We start from the raw sequence: 15,305 nt of genomic DNA, 5'->3' as shown, positions 1-15,305 counted from the left end.
ATCACATTGAAACTCCCTCCTTACAAAAGGCAGTCTCTGAATATTAGTACCCCCCCTCCATGACCTTTTTCTGTCTGCTCCTTTGGTTTTGATCCAAGTGTTCTCCCAGTTCTTTGTTATTCCTATAACCTGATTCTGCCCATCCCCTGATACCGCAATGCTTTTCTGGTTCTGGCCGTGTTCTGTTGACTATGCTTCAGTGATCTGTATCTCTGTCTTCCTCCGTGCTTTCTATGTCCACCAGCCCCTTACAATAGGAACCTGTCAGAGGGACATGACTTGCGTATCAGGTGCAGCAAAGCTCCAACCCTCTTGTGGGGGTCCCTGGTGAAAATCACCGATATGTTAGACTCTGCTAAATCAGAATCAGAATGGACAAACAGAAGCACAACCATTTCTAGCATTTTATAACTCAACACAAGGTTGTCAGGTAAGCATCCTATTCTGATTTTATACATTGTAGATCCTAAGATAAAAATACAATTAGCACACTTATTAATGTGGTTTTGAGACCCATCCACCCAGTCAGTGGCTGGCAGTACTCCATTTGCAGTTGACCACACTTTCTCACCATTCTCTACAACACAACCAATTTTTTGTCATCCCCTAACATTACTCCTGTGTGCCCCAATCTGACACTAATCAGACCTCCACAAAATAGAAGCCTCCTCCATTACTCTCCTGGCATGTCTGTGTACAGCACATTTAAACAATATATTTGTGTTTTGGTAGAATATCTTTTTAATTCATCAATGCTAAACCTAGGCTGGTACTAAAATGTTAGAGTCTAGGGGGGTATTCAATTGAAGTCGGAAAGTCGGAACTGTCGTCTTGTCAGAAAGACGTCAGCTTCTGACGTTTTAGGTTGGAAACTGTTCTGACCTATTCAATGAGGACGCCGTTTTTCTGACAGGTCGGCAATTCCAACTTGTCAGAAAACACATGGATAGGCGGATTAGCCGCGGATCCACGTGTTTTGTCGGATTCACGGCTAACATCAGACAGGTTTTAGCCTCGTTTCTGACAATGTCAATCCGACTTTTAAAAAAGCATTGAACCTTTATCATTGGTGGATCTATATTTTCGGGGTCCTGAAGATTGAACTGTTTGGGGGCCCCTTCGCAATTAGCAATATCCAAAAATGTGCAAATGGCCTTGCTGCCCTTGCAAGAACAGCTCACACCACTTGGCGCCAGCAAAATTACCTTATTAGATGCCTCCTTGTCCCAGGCTCCTTCTCACCAGTCATTGCTTCCAGCCTCCTTTCTAGAACGGGTGCTTTCAGTCTCCGCCATTCCTGGGAATGTCTCAAAGAGAAGTTCTGTAGGCTGTTGGGAATTGTACTGTAAGACGGATACATGTTTCATGCTACATATTTACAGAATGCAAATCACAGAGCTAGACTACAACTCTCAGCAGCTCCTGCCATACTACGCAACGCGCATCCCAGCTGTAATAGCATCTACTGTATGCTGAACTAGAAGCCTAGTTGTCATGGTGTTATTGGTGACGAGCTACTATTACCATAGAATACGTAAAACAAGAGTTGAAAATTGGCCCCTCCAGGATTAGGGACGCTGAAGCTTAAGCTTCATTAATTTCACAGTAGATCCCCCATGGTCTTAATATACTGCTATTAAATGTTCATGCACATAGCATTATAAGTAAAAATCTTAATTTGATGTTGATTTATGTATACTGTGTAGAACAGGTACATGTATTTAGTATACAAAAGTTGATTTTTTTGGAACAAAAAGAGCATTGTGGTTCCTAAAATACCATTGATTTCTAGAGGTCTAAAAGCATGAAAATAACAACTTCATTTACATAGCTAGATGAGTTTCTAGAAACATATACATTATGGGATTGGATGTGGCAGGCATAAAAATGTACTGTATACTGATGTTGCACTCTATGCACTACATATAGATTTAAGGGTTATGTAAACTTCTTGCCAGATGATGACTTCTGCGCACTGTATGTATTTACTCTTTTTGCATAATAAGTGACAGTGATTGACTACTCGAGTCTTACTAGAGTCTTACTTCTAGTCATCAATCATCATCAGCAGTCAGAGCAGACATTGTACAGCAGCGGCAGTGTATGTTCAGTCACATCTTTCATCTAGCACAAATTGGTGAGTCACTTGCTGAGATTTTTCTTCTTTTTTTTTTTTTTTTACTTAAAATGTTTTGTTTTATTTACATATTAAGGCTCACAGAAATTTGCCCTTAACAATTATGTTAAATGTATCAGCTTTTGCTTAACAAAAAAAAGTTGATGAGTTGCTTTCTTTCTGACACTGCTATAGCTGGTGGAAGGGAAGTTGAGAGTTTCATAAACTGTGGAAACATTGTGATTTTTCTTTGGGCGTAGTGCTTAATTATTAATAGCTGTGAGTACAATATACTGAAGAAAAAATTCCTATAGCCTCTGCTCATTACCACTAAAGTAAGGGTGCAAACAGTGTGGGGACCACCGATGCCCTCAGTTCATAGAGGTTATTACATTTACCCCATAATCAGGAGCGTCACTGGGGTCAGTGACACCAGATGCCCTGAAGAGTCCCCCCACCACGTGCACCAACAAAAAAGGGGGTGTGGTCTTGTGACAAGAGGGCATGACATTGCTGCCCGACCAGGGCCGTAGCAAGGTTCCTAGGCGCCCTAGGCAAAATTTTTGCCTATCACCCCATCCCGTCAACTTTGTCCTGGCTCCTCTGTGCCGTCCTCCACCCTCATTCTGTCACCTGTATCTCAGCTCCTCTGTACTGCTTTGTTCCATCCCGTTACCTATATCCCAGCTCCTCGGTGCTGCTTCCCCCTGCATCCGAACACCTGTATCCCAGCTCCTCTGTATCGCTTCCCCCTGCATCCGGACACCTGTATCCCAGCTCCTCTGTATCGCTTCCCCCTGCATCCGAACACCTGTATCCCAGCTCCTCTGTGCCGATTCCCCCTGCATCCGGACACCTGTATCCCAGCTCCTCTGTGCCGATTCCCCCTGCATCCGGACACCTGTATCCCAGCTCCTCTGTGCCGCTTCCCCCTGCATCCGGACACCTGTATCTCAGCTCCTCTGTGCCGATTCCCCCTGCATCCGGACACCTGTATCCCAGGTCCTCTGTGCCGCTTCTTCCTGCATCAGGACACCTGTATCCCAGCTCCTCTGTGCCGCTTCCCCCTGCATCCCGACACCTGTATCCCGGCTCCTCTGTGCTGCTTTCCCCCATCCTGTCCCCTGTATCCCAGTTCCTCTGTGTTGATCTGCCTCCTCCCCGCATCCCGACACCTGTATCCCATCTCCTCTGTGCAATATAACCCATCCAGTCACCTGTATCCTAACCCTTTTTTGTCACTTCCCCCATCACCTGTATCACTGCTCCTCTGTGCTACTTCCTCCCAAAAATTATATATAGATATATATGTGTATATATATATATATATACAGTATATAGAAACTGTTTGGCACTCACGTTAACTGTATAAAACACCATGCTCCGGTGCCCGACCTGGAAAGACTGTATACACAAAGACCCAGCTGGACGGCACTCGCAGAGGCTGAATGTGGAAAATAACTGACAGCTCACAAGCTGGTAGAATGTCAACGTTTCAGAAATTACTATTTTATCAAGACAACCAGACAAATGAAAGTAACAAGAATAAATACCTTACCCACACCTCGTGCTGGCTGTCCGCTCCCGCACCCGCTGTGAACCGATGACGTCACTGGCTCCAATCGGCGCCTACAGACCGGCATCACCTGGGGGTGGGGCCACAAAGTGCAAACCCATCACCATAGTGATACAATAAAAACATGACATTTAAAATTGCCAAACAGCGAGTTCTGACCGCAAGGGAGTAATCAGAATACATTGATGAATCAAGTAACCAAAAACACATAATGGTTGTAGGTATAGCAATCCCGAGGCTAACGCAGGAAAGTATCTATTAAATATAAGCATACAAAATGACACAGGGTTCCAAATAGCAATGAAGGTATCCAATAAAATCATTACTGTAATATCATGTATACAACAAATCAACAAGCCTGTGTCATATACTGACGATTCTCACCCCACCGCACCGCACTCAGTGTAGTGCTGGTGACGAAATTCCATCAAAGAGCCAAAATCAATCTAACTACTAGTTGCTCATCCCAAAAAGCTAGAAAAGGACAACATTTCATTGAGACCGTGAGGTTGGACAGTCTGTAAACAATGGATCCACACTCCAGCAGACGTCCTCGATGGTATGGTTTCTCATCATGGTCAAAGATTTGTCTGCAGAAACAATCGGCCAGATAGTTCTAGCTTTTTTCATCAATTCAGTACTGCTTGTAGAGTAATCCTGAGTCCAAATGACTTGATTACAAACAGAGTCTTTAGAGTGTTTCAGTAACATCTGTTGTCTATCAAGGGCCAAAACTAAATTTTTTGCTTCTTGAAGTAATTTCAGGGATTTAGGTGTAGGTGTCATCTTCTCAGCGATCGGCGTAGGAGGTTACTTCCAGAAAGTGTGGAGAAGATGATGTTCATCAAAATGAATTAGAAATTCCTCCAGGAAGACCTTGACAAGAAATTGCCTCCAGAAAGTACACAGGGACCTGTGATGGAAGATTCCAGTGGGGACGAATTAATACTCTGTGAGGAGGAGGATGTACACAGTGAAAGGGGTGAGGAATCGGAGGATGAGGATGAGGTTGATATCTTGCCTTTGTAGAGTCAGTTTGTGCAAGGAGAGATTGATTGCTTCTTTTTCGGTTGGGGCCCAAACAAACCACTCATTTCAGCCACAGTCGTGTGGCAGACCCTGTCGCTGAAATGATTGGTTTGTTAAAGTGTGCATGTCCTGTTTATACAACATAAGGGTGGGTGGGAGGGCCCAAGGACAGTTACATCTTTTACCTCTTTTTCTTCTTTGCATCATGTGCTGTTTGGGGACTAGTTTTTAAAAGTGCCATCCTGTCTGACACTGCCGTACAATTCCAGGGGTACTGCCGTATAAGTCCAAGGGTACTACCATATAAGTCCTGTTCAGTGGTGCTGTCTTATGCTGCATCAGTCCAGTGGTTGTGTCTTGTGCTGCCATAAGTTCAGTGGTGGTGTCCTGTGCTGTTTATTATTTACTCCAAATAAAAGGATAATATACAATACTTATATTATTATCCAAATAATTTTTACAGGGTTTGCCCTGTGTGTTGTAGGGGTATGCTCGCCTGTGCTGCATATTATTATAATACTGTAGCTCCAAATAAAAGAGTTATTATTATCCAAATTCATTTTACAGGCTTTGCCGTGTGTGTGTGTGTGTGTGTGTGTGTGTGTGTGTGTGTGTATGGGGGGGGGGGGTTAGGGGTATGCTTTCCTTTGCCACCAATATTGTGCGTTTATTACATCTGGGCAAATTCAAGCACGTCCCAGGTTGTTTGTGTCGCACACTTGTGTCGCTGAGCTTAGTCATACAGCAACCTCATTGCACCTCTTTTTCTTCTTTGCATTATGTGCTGTATGGGGACCAGCTTTTTAAGTGCCATCCTGTCTGCCACTGCAGTGCCACTTCTAGGTGGGCCAGGTGTTTGTGCCGCAAACACTTGTGTCGCTTAGCTTAGCCATCCAGCAACCTTAGTGCACCTCTTTTTTTCTTTGCATCATGTACTGTTTGGGGCCTAGTTTTTTTAAGTGACATCCTGTCTGCCACTGCAGTGCCACTCCTAGATGGGCCAGGTGTTTTTGCCGCACACTTGTTTCGCTTAGCTCAGTCATACACCTACCTAATTGCACCTCTTTTTCTTCTTTGCATGATGTGCTGTTTGGGGCCTAGCTTTTTTAAGGGCCATCCTGTCTGCCACTGCAGTGCCACTCATAGGTGGGCCAGGTGTTTGTGCCGCACACTTGTGTCGCTTAGCTTAGCCATCCAGCTACCTTATTGCACCTGTTTTTCTAGTTTGCATCATGTGTTGTTTGGGGCCTATTTTTTAAATCTGCCATCCTGTCTGACACTGCAGTACCACTCCTAGATGGGCTAGGTGTTTGTGCCGCACACTTGTGTCACCTAGCTTAGTCATCCAGCCACCTCGTTGCAACCTTTTGGCCTAAAAGCATTATTGTGAGGTGTTCAGAATAGACTGGAAATTAGTTGAAATTAATGTTATTGAGGTTAATAATACCGTATGATCAAAATTACCCCCACATTATGTGATTTTAGCTGTTTTTATTTTGTTGTTTGTTTTTTAAATCATCCAGATCCAAAACCAAAACACAAAAGGGTGGTTTTGGCAAAACCAATCCAGATCCAAAATACGAGCATGGAACCAGAACCAAACACAAAACACGAAAAGTGCCACCGCACATCTCTAAATTGTTTATATGTCCTGGCCAGCTCCCCACTTTACACTTTGGACGGCGCTGCAGCCGCCGCTGTTCCCAATTAATGTTAAGTGGGAACTCCTTTTTGACACCCAGTAATACCCATTTAGTAAAAATAGGAGATCCAACTGATTTCAGTGTTACTCTGGATAGCTCTGTTCAGCATTGTGAGCATGCACATTCACAGATACAGTCACTTTGCATGTGACTTTGAATAAGGCACGTAGTACATTAGAAATTAATAAAACTAAAATAAATAGGACCTATATAAATATGTAGGACAAAAAAGAAATTAAATATATGTTCTTCGTTCTAACAGCAGTGTCCTAGAATTCCCTAAGGTTCTTGCACAGATGAGAAGCACCCGAAAATAAATGGAATGTATAGTGTACAGTAAAGTAGTATATTAAGTTAATAATAGATATTCATATCTTAACTTGCATTGCTTTTAAAAATTTGATGAATGGCTTATAAAAAAAAAGAAAAGCAAACATGTCTCCAAGCATCACAACTATTATTTCTGCATGGAAATACATACATATACTGTATCTATTTTCAAATATACTGTAGCTCGTGAACCTCAATATAAGACAATCATCATATGTACTCATTTAAATACTAGTTGAATTTAAAAACAAAGCAACATGTACATGTACAGTAGTTGAAAACATAGCTCATTTGAAGTCTTCAGGTTGCATCAAAGGTGTGTTCTCTGGTCACAAATCATCCTCCTAAGTGTCCAATTTATTATGTTAGCTCCTGTGAGCAGGTCCCTCCTCCTAAGTGTCTCATAATATACTACTCTTGCTCACCTGCTGCAGCCATCCACTGCCTTCTTGAACTCTCTGCCCAGAACTCCATCCCATCTTTATCTTTCCTCCGCACATCTTGCAGTGGCTATAAACCTGTTACTTGTGCCCTAGCCTATGGGTACTGTTGCTGCATTAGTGACATCCCTGCTGTGGCCTGCTGCTCCGTGGGTGAGAGAGTGTGTGTGCGCATGAGTGCGTGTTTGTCACGTTGGGGGTCCTTTGCTGGCAATTTTAGTAGTGGGGGCCCCACAAACTCCATTGCCCTGGGCCCCCACCAGCCTTAATCAAGCCCTGTACGTAAACCAATGAGTTTACATACTGATCAGAATCAGACCCTTTATTAGCTGGATTAGATCACTCTATTGAGAAGCAGTCAGGATACCAACACCGGAATCCCAACACTATTCTGAATGACGACATCGGCATCCAGAATGGGTGCACCATCCCGGCACCGGAATCCCGACAGCCGGGATGCTGGACAAAGGGACTGCACTTCGCTGGAGAGGTAAGCCGCACAAGGGGAGGGGGTAGGTTTAGGCTGCGGTCCGGGGGGGTTAGGGTTAGGCAACCCCCTCAGAGGGTTAGGGTTAGGCTACGGGAAAGGGGGGTTAGGTTTAAGCAGCGGTGATGGGGGGGTTAGGTTTATGCACTATGGGGGGAGATTAGGGTTAGGCTGCAGGTAGGGAGGGTTGGGGGGGTGGGGAGAGGGGGAACACCCCTTACTCACCGCTGTCGACTTTTTAATCAGCGGGATCCCAGCGTCGGTATTTTGACCGCCGGGATCTCATACTGATCCCACTTTATTATACCCTAAGGGTTTGCACAAACAGATATTGACAATTTTAGTTTAGGTAAAGATACTCAGTAGGGATGTTTATGTCCTGTGTTTTGATTCATTTCAAGTGGAAGCAATCTACATATTTTTACATTTGTGCTGTTAGTATTAATGTTGCAGGGTTAGTGGGGCAAACAAAGCTATTTGATAATAGAATACATAACAGTTACACATCACAAATCTATTACGTTATATTTTAAAATAATCATCCCACAATTTTAATCATATTTCTGTCATAAAAAAACACTGTACTGTGTATAATGAGATTTCATCTTATATATTTTATGTTGGCGTTAAAACTCTTAATGATGTTTTCCCCCAATAAAAGGTGTGAAGTGGTGAAAAAGTAACAAAGGTTCCTTATAAATATAACTGTGTAAAATGAGGCATCATTTTATATCTGTTGCTGTTTAACCCATCATAATGTATTTTTACATAAAATAAAAAGGTGTGAAGTGGATATAAAGTAGTGATGAGCGGGTTCGGTTTCCGAGAAACCGAACCCACCCGAGCTTTACCTTTTTTTACACGGGTCCAAGCAGACTCGGATCCTCCCGCCTTGCTCGGCTAACCCGAGCCTGCCCGAACGTCATCATCACGCTGTCGGATTCTCGCAAAATTCGGATTCTATATAAGCAGCCGCGCGTCTCCGCCATTTTCACACGTGCATTGAGATTGATAGGGAGAGGACGTGGCTGGCGTCCTCTCCGTTTATATACGAGACAGTTGATCTGATTGCTTTGCTTTGCTTGTTTATTTTACTATTGTGGGGAGGATTGGGGAACAGCTGTTAGGAGGAGTACAGTGAAGAGTTTTGCTGATAGTGACCACCAGTTTTTTATCCGTTCTCTTCTCTGCCTGAAAAAAACGCTCCATACCATATCTGTGCTCAGTGTGCTGCATGATATATCTGTGCTGAGTGCTCACACTGCTTAATTGTGGGGACTGGGGAGCAGCTATAGCAGGAGAAGAGTGCAGAGTTTTGCTGACAGTGACCACCAGTATACGTTTGTCTGCCTGAAAAACACTCCTGTGGCTTTTTTTTTTATACTAGTAGTTTAGCAGTTTGCTGACAGTGTCCACCAGGTCCATTATACTGTATATAGCAGTACGGTAGGCCACTGCTGTACCTACCTCTGTGTCGTCACTCGTCATCCATAAAGTATACTATCCATCCATCTACATTGTATACCTGTGGTGGCTTTTTTTTTTATACTAGTAGTTTAGCAGTCTGCTGACAGTGTCCACCAGGTCCATTATACTGTATATAGCAGTACGGTAGGCCACTGCTGTACCTACCTCTGGGTCGTCACTCGTCATCCATAAAGTATACTATCCATTCATCTACATTGTATACCTGTGGTGGTGACAAAGCCTATATATTTATCCTATTTAAAACACTTTAAAAGGTTAAGAGACACAGTACGCAATTGGCGCAAAAGGTACCGCAAGGGTACGCCCTTAACTATACCTTAAGGAATGTACTTATACTGTAAACATTTGTGCAGTGATAATGTGTAGATGTAATGCAGTGTAACCTTGTTAGCTTAAAAGCTGTATGAGCGACTATGACGCTCTGAGAACCTTTGTGCAATATAATAATCAATCAAATACCGGTCTTAGGATCTAACACCTTAAATGAACGTTCTATTGCAAAAGAATAAACAAATACAAGTTATACACTACCAAAATAACATAGAATACCTAACCGAATTTCTACACATAAAATACAATAAAAGGCACAAGTACTTTTAAGGGGAAGGAGAGAGAGAATGGCTTATAACATTAAATAAGAGACAATATGGTTGCAGAGAAACCTACACATGTGAGAAACAATCGCTGCGCAGTTAGTCAATGCTGAGAATCTTTGTGGAGAGAATACTTGAGCTTACCCATACTGGCTGTCCCTATATACACAACACCCAGCAACAACACAATGGTACCGCATTGGACAGAAGCTAGACTCCATTTTGGGAAAACTCCCATGATTCCAAAGACTGCAACACATGGTTCAAAGGGGGAGGAGAAAACACCCAGCAGCAGCCATCTTCTACAAACCAACTAATTATATTCCACATTCCAATCCAACTAATTATAATCCACACTCCAATCCAACTTCCTAGAACCATGTTATTCAATTTCACATTCCAAACAACTCAGTATCTCAATAACCAGAGCATATGGTATGCTGGCTATGCTATATGAATCATCACAAGACCAGACCACAATGTAACCACACATCCCAGCATGCCATTGCTACAAAACCCATATTCACAAGTAACTGCATGGCGGTATTCATGATTGACAAGGTATATTATAACAAACCAGAACAATCTATTTTAAATCACCATAGGCAAACAAATACCACAAATGCTATGCTACAGGTTGTCTAATGTCCCAGCTACCATCACAGATTCCCAAACAAGTTACAATATCCTAGTTAAACCAGCACCATTGACCTTAAAGCCATCTGTCTATATTTCCTTATCTAGCCATGTGAATTCAATACTTAGCCTTTCGCTTGGAGGTCAGTCCTGGGGATGAACCAGCCATGCTGCTGGGTGCTAGCTTAGTTCTGAGTGTAGCTACAGTACATCTGTCCTCTGAGATCACAAGCAACTGAACCCTCACCTCTTCTCTAGCCAGGAACTACTTTCCTGTTTGACTAGTTCCTGGGGGAGGGGTCTCTCCTGCACAATTCAGTTACTATTCTCTTATGCATATGCTGATTAGGTTCAGCCCTGAAAACTGCCAAAAGGGTTGGCTTGAGTTCCCTGTTCATTGTATCATTTATTGTTCTAACAAAGTGATTTTTAGCTTTTATACATATAATCATATCTATCCGCTGCAATGTCCAACAACTTCACAACAAGTATCAAATTAATCTACACACCAATCTGCTTGTTTCAATATTAAACATGACGGGTTTATCTGGTTCGGTTCAAATAATACACATTCATGACATTAATTCATTAGTTAATTTTAAATCTCCATGATGTCTGGTGCTTGATATTATTATAATTATGTACTGTATGAAATAAGTGTCAAATCCATCTCTGTGCCATGTCCGTGTAAATGCGTGTGTTACCATATATTGCTGTGCTCGCTGCGCATATTTGCAAGTATAGCGACTTAAATGTGTGCAGTTTGTATGTTCTCTCTATGTAATATTTTTGACTTTGACAGTCCACCCTTTGGCAGTCACCAATAACTGCCACTTCCTAAAACATTTCAAAAAGAGAAAAATATATGTCATATGTAAATACATTTCTATGATTGGGTAAGGGAGGAGAGAAGAAGGTGGGAAAAGGGTATGACCTAGTGAGATAGCAGAAGCATGTGTGTATGAATCCATGTTTGGGGGGTCATGTATCATCGTGCCGTACGTGTTTTAAATCAAGCTTCGAGGTATTGCGAAGTATACATTTGAATTCCTTCTTATCCCGTATCAAGGGTCTGTGGATGGGCTGTCAAACTTTACCAAGCTCTTTTCGGCTTTTGGTTGCAACAAAATGGGGGAGCACATTTTAGTTGATGATACATGAATGGGGGAATATGTGAGTGCTGATATCTGTGCCTGTATTCCCTATCGACTATGTGTGGTATTACCTGAAGGTTGTAGAAATGAAGATAAAGAACAATTATGGGAAATGCAGTCGTATTCTATGTGAGGTTAATGAACATTTGTTGATTGAAGTCTTGTCTGGTGGCTTGTCTTGATGTACATGTTGACTGCAGTCTTCTTTGGGCTTTTGTCAAAAGTGCGAGCAAAAGCTTTGTCAATGTCCATAGACTTACAAAAAGTGTTGGGCTAGCGTAATTTTTAACGTTACTAGGGATAAGGGGGGTCTATGGCATAGTCCATCTGTTGTCTGTGTACAAGGTTGTCAAACTTCTTCTTTAGTCCATCTGTTGTCTGTATACAAGGTCGTCAAATTCCTCTTTCAAGCGGGTCTTTTTACCTTGGAGAAAAACAAAGGAGAGACAGGTGAAAGAAACGGACCGTGGAATCACATTTTCATCACAGCATTGTCTCTATCGTCGGGTCATAAATCACATCCATTGGAATTACAATGTCCTCACTCCTTAGACTCATCACCTTAGTACTTCGTTTACACTTCGTTAAAGCCTGAACGCATCTAAATATCAAGCCAATCGATATGACGACACCCAAGATACACAGAAGAAATTTCCCTACATCCATTATAACTCCTTGAGCCCATTCTCCTAAACCAGAGAACCAATTTCGCGGGTTCAACCATGACACCCAACCGGTCAGCTCATTACCCACAGCAGCAAGGGTGAGATTGTGTCTCCTGCGGAACTCCCACTTTAATTGGAGAATATCGTCCATCCCTTGGTCTATGACCTCGACCGGGTCCTCGGTACTATTCGTAATATAAGTGCAGCATTTTACGCCGTACTGCGTTGCCAGTGTGACACAATATCCGCCTGCCACTGCCGTGAGATAATTAAGAACCATCCTATGCTGAACCAGTTCTGTTTTATAAGCTTGGAGCTCCCTTCCGGTATATCTAAAAGTGTCGTCATACATTTCAGTGATATTGTCTAATAAATTTGCAAGCGCAGATATGTATCTATAATTCAACACTCCTCTGGCGGTGCGAGTGATGTCTAACGCGAGTAGAACCTGAATCCCGGTGGATTCATGGATCAGGTCAGAGGCCGGATGCTCTGCCCTTACTGTCAGTTGCCTTTTAACTACGTGCTCGTAATGAGTGCGAGTATAAGGAGCTTGGGCACCACGGTGAATATCTTTCATTTTGGTATGTGATACAGTCATTACCTCAGGCAGTACTTTTCCAATATAACACAATCCTTCTGAGTTTGGGGCAAGCCACTTATACGCCTTTCTCCCGCATATGAAATATGCATCATCGGGGAGAACATATGGGACTGAATATGTCATTACCATGTTACACATTTTCCATGTGAACTCTCCTAACCCTAATTGTCCCATCTGTTTAGTACACCTATCAGTTTGTACGATCTGTGCCCAGTATCCTGGTGATACTTCTCCAGCTCTCATGATCCTACTTCCTAGGGTATACCTATATCGGAAAGATTTTCCACTACCGGCTATGTGGCGTATGAGCTCTGTATCTGTAGGCATTCTATCGGCTCTATATGAAAAGGTCATGGTTTTGTTATTTCATGACACTTCCCAATTTCCCGGCTTTCGGGGATTGGAAATGTTAAAACATATTAGGGATCTATCCACATGATATTGGTGGAGCTTCAAACTAGGAGGACTGGAGATATTAAACCTCCTGTCCACCGGTCTCCCACCACTTAACTCAAGTACCTCCCCTATCGTTAAAGGAAATGGTACTAGTCCTGGCTTGCTGTGGCCTTGAGGTACTTGAGAGCATACCCAACAATCTGTCTGATTTAACACTTTACCCACTAAGGAGTGATAGTCACTCAATGGGTGCCGGTCCATGTTAATGTTAAAACTGGACTGACATTTCTTGATGCACCCATCCTCTACTACACTGTCACAGAGTCTACAGATACAGTTCTCTTTTCAGCTAACAATCCTTCACAATGTTTACAAATAACATGGCTGCTAGATCGTTTCCGGTACTCGCCTTTGCTTGGTGATTGTGTTGCTATTGGAAATTTACACCTCCGTCTCAGTCATCAGAAACCCATTCTGGATCCTTTCTCGACCTCACTGGTACTCTCACCGAAACAGACTGCTCTGGTCAACATCAGGGTCAACATGAAAACACGGATCACAGTCTCTTGAGGCGAGTCCATCTTACAGGAGGAGAAAAGGAGAAATTTGTAATGGGGGTACAGGAAAACAGTTTGAGGGGGAGAGAAACTTGTTACGATAATTAGTTCTCTAGTCTTGTTGTTCTTCTTGTTCTGCTGTCATCTCAAAGGTGCTGTCTCTCAGTCTTCTAAACATTCTGGTGATACAATATTTCTTCCAAATCAGCGATCTCTCTGTAAGGAGCAAAAATCTTGCATTACCATTTGTCTAACTGATGTGTGACATACCATCTTTAAAACATGAAAACATGAGAAAGAAGAGAGAGAAAAAAAAAAAAAAACAACGAGAGAGAGAGAACCGTTCATATATATATGCATCACATACATCAACAATAAACAACAACAGGAAAAAAAACATTTTTCAAACATTTTTTTTTTTTCCAGGAGAGAAAAAAAACATTGTCAGATCTGCCGTTCATCATCAGGCTGTCATATCTACATGTCCAATTGTATCCTTGCGCAGTCCCTCCCACCAGCACCTCCATACTCCACCCTTTGTATCTGGCCAGGATACATTGATGCGGGTAGGTCATGCTGGGGTTTGGTAGACTTCTGCAAAGACCAAGTAGTCAGGTGATGTTGGAGCAGTTGTGGTGAACGTCAGAGATGGGGAAAAGAACATTTACAGATACATTACAAATTTTACCCGGTCATTCCTGTGTCCTCAAGGAATGACCTCCCAACTTGTTAACAATAACCTCAGGCTTACCATCAGTCCTAGTGATCACCTTTCCTGACTACATATCATGAGTGTGGGCCAAAATTCTTCCTATCTGATCCCTGGTTACAATTTGGTGTGTCATAACTTTTGCTCATTTTCATGTCTAGGGGGTTTATATGAATTTGGTCTACTTCTTGATCTACAATCTCTTGCAAAATGACCTTCCGTCTGGCAATTATAACACCTTTTCACCTTTGACTTACCCACAGGGATCTGGGGCTTCTTTGTTTCCCTGTGCTTGATGATGTTTTGCTCATGCCCAACAGCGGAGTTCCTTAATGCAGTTACTGAGTTATTTCTCCAGTTAGGTAGAAAGGCTTATATACTCGTTCTTAATACTTCCTTTAAACCATTTATTAACACATAAACTGCTACTTTCCCGTAGTGTACATTTGTTTTAATATATATTGTTCACCCTGACAGGATTTTGTTCCATTATGCTATTTTGTGTTAACTCTTTGGTGTAAGATGCATTTGTCTGTGAGTAACATACAATACCGTACTTACCTGTTGACACGACCTCACCTGACCCTCCGTTAGGGGGTTCTGCTATTGCCTTTACCAACTTGGCCGTGTCCCTCTGGGTGTCTCGTATGATGACTGCTGGGTAGAGTGTTGACATCGTGTTGGTTTCACCTTCTCGCTGGTAATCCTGAGGGGAGTTTAACATGGGGTGCGACTTGCACAAGTTAACATTTGTAATTTTTACACTTTTCATTTTTATAAAACATTATTACATTTGTTACTTTCATTCTTAATATAGTTACT

The sequence above is a fragment of the Pseudophryne corroboree genome, chromosome 6, assembly GCF_028390025.1.
Source record: "Pseudophryne corroboree isolate aPseCor3 chromosome 6, aPseCor3.hap2, whole genome shotgun sequence".
Lineage (NCBI taxonomy): Eukaryota > Metazoa > Chordata > Amphibia > Anura > Myobatrachidae > Pseudophryne > Pseudophryne corroboree.
The sequence above is the reverse complement of the archived record's forward strand: the minus strand, read 5'-3'. Positions refer to the sequence as shown.